This window comes from Coregonus clupeaformis, unplaced genomic scaffold, assembly GCF_020615455.1.
Source record: "Coregonus clupeaformis isolate EN_2021a unplaced genomic scaffold, ASM2061545v1 scaf5135, whole genome shotgun sequence".
Lineage (NCBI taxonomy): Eukaryota > Metazoa > Chordata > Actinopteri > Salmoniformes > Salmonidae > Coregonus > Coregonus clupeaformis.
This window is the reverse complement of record NW_025538589.1, coordinates 12,450-18,203: the sequence shown is the minus strand read 5'-3', so window position 1 is coordinate 18,203 and position 5,754 is coordinate 12,450. Positions and strand designations below refer to the sequence as shown.

Here is a 5,754-nt window from a genome sequence, read left to right as displayed (position 1 = left end):
CAATACCTCACCTGGGGAAGATAACGTCACTGAGCCTTTTCCTAAAATGTTTTATGAGATTGGAGAACACATTGGGAGTGATCTTAGACCATTGCTCCATACAGAATCCTTCCAGATCCCTTGATATCATCTACGCTATGGACTGCCCTCTTCCATTTTCAATGGTGTTCAAGTCCAGAGACTGAACGTTGATTTTGTTGTCGATTAACCATTACTTTGTGAGGATTTTGATGTGTGCTTGGGGTTATTATATTGCTGGAAGATACACGTACAGACAAGTTTCAAACTCCTGGGAGAGGCAACAGGTTTTTGGCTAAAAATGTCCAGGGTACTAGGTCAAGTTCAGTGATGCCGTTGACCTTATCAGGCAGCCCAGGACCAGTGTAAACAAAATAGCCCCATAAAATCAGATCCACCACCATTAATTTTATACAGTAGGTATGGGGTTCTTTCAGCATATGCATCTTTCTTTTTTTGATGCAAAACCCACAACTTTGGTGTACGGGAGCCAAAGAGCTATATTTTCATGTCATCTAACAAATGTAAACGCCTGGAGTTTGCTAAATGTCGTGGCACTTGGATTGGAACAGGTGCTTTGTGTCAGATGACTTGAAAAATTGATCTCTTCTGACACACACTCCATTAGTGTTTTTGCATTGAACAAAAATGCATATGCAGAAAAAGAACCCCATACCTAAGTAAATATGATGGTGGAACATCGCCTGTCTGGAGGATAACCATAAGGACAATGATATGGTATTCTCACAACAAAGCTGTTCAGCATAGACAACCGACCTGGACCTGAGGACAGGATACTTAAAGAGTCAATGGCCAGCTTTTCTATAGAAATAGAACAATCCTAATTCTATGCTGTTTTCATTGGTGGTTGTTTTCACACTTTAGTCCCTCGCATCAATGACTTGTTGATAAGTTAAGATGAGGTTAGTCAATTACATGCTACTAATACTGTATCGAGTGCTCCAGTATCTCGCAATTCACACTTTGGCACCTCTCTATAATAGGGGAAACCATTAGTGTTTTTCTATCAGTCATGAGTCATACTACATCCAGTCAATGCAGCCCTCAGTAGTGTCCCCTTCACACTCCAGTAGAGTTAGGAGATCTCTGCTTTCTGCAGGGGAAGCCCATACTTTAGACTGACCGTTTCAGACAATAACCTCAAAGTATAATTTAAAGGGGATGTCTCTCCTTTATAGCTATATACAGTTGATGTCTTCAACTGTAGATGTTATTTCAAGCTTGACAATGCACACGTATAGGTAGTCTGAAGTTTAAGTGTGAGTCCCCTAATGACAAAGTAGTGTGAAACTGTATAGGGAATAGGGTGCCATTTGGGATGCACCCTAGTGCTTCTGTTCAATGTGTAATCCAGACCACCCTTTGAAGGGGCTTGTGTCAAATTCAGTTTTCTTATGGATTACAGCCATCCATTCATGTTACATTTAGGGAAACAGTAAGAAACGCTGTAGGAAGTACTGTAGTCTGTACCTTATTAAATTGGTTTAGGATTAGATTTAACCTCTACGGGATCGGGTGTCCCGTGTATACGGGGACGGTTGAGTTAACGTGCGCTAATGTGGATTAGCATGACTGTTGTAAGTAACAGCAAACTTTCAGGACATAGACATGTTTATGTGGGCAGAAAGCTTAAATTCTTGTTAATCTATCTGCATGGTCCAATTTACAGTAGCTATTACAGTGAAAAAAATACCATGCTATCATTTGAGGAGAGTGCACAACAACAAAAAAAACGTATCACTGCAACTGGTTTGATACATTCACCTCTGAAGGTAAATAATGTACTTACATTCACTAATCTTGCTCTGATTTGTCATCCTAAGGGTCCCAGAGATAAATGTAGCATAGTTTTGTTTGATAAAATCCATTTTTATATTAAATGTAGGAACTGGGTTCTACAGTTTGAACCCTGCTGTCTCTGGCTCCACACCCACCCTACCCGGCCATCTAGATGTGCGAAAGTTAGTGTATAAGCTAATGGTCCATCATGTACGACATTCCTGGGAGTGTGTAAGCTTACATTTTGTATTACCATATCATTTTTGTATGTTCTCTATAGTTATGTGCTTGAAAAATGTATCAATTGACCAATTCGGGCACATTTGTGCAGACTTGATACAAAATAGTCCAGTATTGTACAATGCTTCCCTGGATCAATCTGACACTTTGCACACACATTGCTGCCATCTAGTGGCCAAAAAATCTAAATTGCGCCTAAACTGTCCAATATTATATTGTGGCCTTTCTATTTGCATTTCAAAAATGCTAAAAAAAAAAAAAATCCTAATGTGTTTATTCTCTATATACTCCTACATTAATTTCACATTTACACAAACTTCAAAGTGTTTCCTTTCAAATGGTATCACGAATATACATATCCTTGCTTCATGTCCTGAGCTACAGGCAGTTAGATTTGGGTATGTCATTTTAGGCGACAATTGATAAAAAGGGTCTGCTCCTTAAGAGGTTCAACGCATATATGCACGAATGTATGCACGTATGCACGTAGGCACACAGAAACACGCACAGACGCACACACACACTAACTATAACAAACCGCATATGTTTCAACTTTATTATACCAACATCCCCATTTCAAAATAATGTCTCACCCTTTTTTCCATTGCGTTAGATTCTTATCAAACAGGTTTATGAGAAGTTGCAAATGAAACAAAAATCCCTTTGAATCCGATGTCATGGCATTGGAGTGTGTATACTAAACGGGTTGCTGGTCCAAAAACAGCATGATTTTATGTCAAACAGTAAACATTTAGCCTTATTTAGACATAGCAGTGATTTTTTTAAGCTCTGTTTGGTAAATGAGATCATCCTTAGGGAGGGGAATACTTGGTAGACTCTACTGGCCCCTAACTCCCCATCTGGCTCAGAGGTAGCTCTCACTCGCTTGTCAAATAAACAATCAATATTGATATTTACATTCCACCACACACAATTTAGTTGGGTATCGGGATGAACAGTATCGGTTAAAAGTAGGATTAGGTTTGCTGGTGCTAGTGTCTTCAGAATATGTGTCTGGAGGTATCGACAACCGTCAGGGTAAGAGTGCCAACAGGTCCACATGTCAAAATGGGGGAAATCTTAGCAAATGGCTTAGTGGTGATTCATGAGAATCGTTTTTTTTTTTTTAGGGTTTATCAAGGGATCTTACTGTAACCTGTGGCTTGACTTCAATGCGTGCGAGTTCCGATTTCCCTTGCAGACTATCTTTTTTTCACTGACAAACACCGACCAGTTGTGCATTTCGGAGATCCTTTTGTTATTTGCCTGTTTGTGGCCGCCTGTGAGCTTGCGTTGATTCTTGCAATTTTCTTTCAACCTCTCATCAACTAGCTGTTTTTGCAGAATGTCAAAAATAGGATAGTTATTCACTACTCATAGCTAACTGTTATTTCCCATTATCTGCATGTAATTTATTCATCAACTGGTTATTACATTGCAGCATGACATGCAGGCGCTAAAGGTTTGTCAGAAGTGGGATTCGAACCCACGCCTCCAGGGGAGACTGCGACCTGAACGCAGCGCCTTAGACCGCTCGGCCATCCTGACTACACACAATTTAGTTTGGTATCGGCATGAAGGGTATCGGTTAAAAGTAGGATTAGGTTTGCTGGTGCTAGTGTCTTCAGAATATGTGTCTGGAGGTATCGACAACCGTCAGGGTAAGAGTGCCAACAGGTCCACATGTCAAAATGGGGGAAATCTTAGCAAATGGCTTAGTGGTGATTCATGAGAATCGTTTTTTTTTTTTTTTTTTTTTTTATCAAGGGATCTTACCTGTAACCTGTGGCTTGACTTTCAATGCGGCGAGTTCCGATTCCCTTGCAGACTATCTTTTTCACTGACAAACACCGAACCAGTTGTGCATTTCCCGAGATCCTTTTGTTATTTGCCTGTTTGTGGCCGCCTGTGAGCTTGCGTGATTCTTGCAATTTTCTTTCAACCTCTCATCAACTAGCTGTTTTTGCAGAATGTCAAAAATAGGATAGTTATTCACTACTCATACTAACTGTTATTTCCATTATCTGAAGTAATTTATTCATCAACTGGTTATTACATTGCAGCATGACATGCAGGCGCTAAAGGTTTGTCAGAAGTGGGATTCGAACCCACGCCTCCAGGGGAGACTGCGACCTGAACGCAGCGCCTTAGACCGCTCGGCCATCCTGACAACACACAATTTAGTTGGGTATCGTGATGAATGGTATCGGGTAAAAGTAGGATTAGGTTTGCTGGTGCTAGTGTCTGGAAGATATTGTGACTCGATCACTGCTTTCCCAAGTCCTCAATTCGTACTCCATGACACAACTGTATACTATGATAGAATTGTTATTTATTAAACCACATATTTCAAGAGGTTGTCTAAAGAGTCTTCTTCTGGGCTCCCTCGTGGTGGAGTATGATCTCCCTCTAGGTATGACTGGTCCAGGTTGCGGTGAGGGTCTTGGTCTGGCTAATCATGGGTGCAAAGGTTAACTAGGGACTATCTGTGATGGCGTGCAGATTGTATCACTGTGAGTGGGAGTATGGGGTGATTTTTTCTGGTGCCACTGCCTGTGTTGGTATTTATTTATTGAATCAGGCATGCATTCCTTGTTAATGATGCCCACGATGTTGCTATGCTTGGTTGTCACGGGTTGTTTTGGTTCCAGATTGGGTATTTTGGGAGCTCTTAAAATGTGGTGTGTCAATGTTTATAGCTGTCCATTTCAGTTTTGCCAGGCCGTCATTGTAAATAAATGTGCTCTTATTAACTAAGTGTTCTTAGCCTGGTTAAATACAATAAACAAATAACAAGTACTGAATCTACTACTGGATATTGTTGCTGTCCGTCTATTATAATGTGTTAAAGGGATGGGGAGCAGTTTTAGTGATGTGACAGTCAGACATGTTTACCTTATTGCTCTTTCCGGTCTGCTGGGTGCTGGATGGAAAAGGTCAGGGGATTGAAACATCTTAAGCAGTCGTCTGGTCTCCATCCCTGGTCCTGGTTAGTGAATTGTGGAATCCAGTTTTGTGTAGTGTTGGGTAATGCTGGGCTAGAACCAAAGCCTGCAAATCCTGTAGCTTTACAAAAGCCCTCTGCGTGAAATGAAATGTTATGAAAGTGATTTCATAGACCAACTGCCTCGAGGAACATGATGTGAGAAAGGAATATCTCAGTGTTGCTTGCCTACCTAATTATGTTGTGTAAAAATGAGTTGGTTATGAAATAAACATAAAAATGTATGCAGAGTTACATGTGTTTCAGTAGCACTGTGATCTCATATTGAGCAGCGACTGTATAATTGACAGGTTACATGGCCACTGGTAGATTCACTTGATTTGGCAAACATGTAAACAGAGAACCCAACAGGTCAGGATCACCTAACCCAGTCAGTGTGATTCTGTGGACTTTACTGGGATGGAATCGTAGAAAAGAATCTTATTCAAATTCTGTGGCTGGAGCTGCCCACCTTTAACAGTGCATCAAGTAGCAGAAAATAGCCAGATAAATACTAAACACTTGGTAACTAATTTCAGTAACTGTATATTTTTCCAGTTTATCTGTACTCTGTTTGCCCTTCCCTCATTTGAAAGCACATTGATAGTTCCAAGGGATTGATCATTGAAATCGAAAAATCAACACGTGACATGTCTTCAAAATCAATGTCAATACAGCAAATGGGTAAGCGAGATATTGATGTTGGATGTTTT

At 40.5% G+C, this 5,754-nt stretch overlaps 2 non-coding genes across 2 annotated transcripts; both read right to left on the bottom strand.

The window, feature by feature from the left end:
- Positions 1-3,523: 3,523 nt before the first annotated feature.
- trnal-cag lies at positions 3,524-3,606 on the bottom strand. The gene has a single exon. It is a non-coding gene; the product is annotated as a tRNA-Leu (tRNA).
- A 539-nt stretch (positions 3,607-4,145) lies between these two features.
- On the bottom strand, positions 4,146-4,228 carry trnal-cag. The gene has a single exon. It is a non-coding gene; the product is annotated as a tRNA-Leu (tRNA).
- Between the last annotated feature and the right edge of the window lie 1,526 nt (positions 4,229-5,754).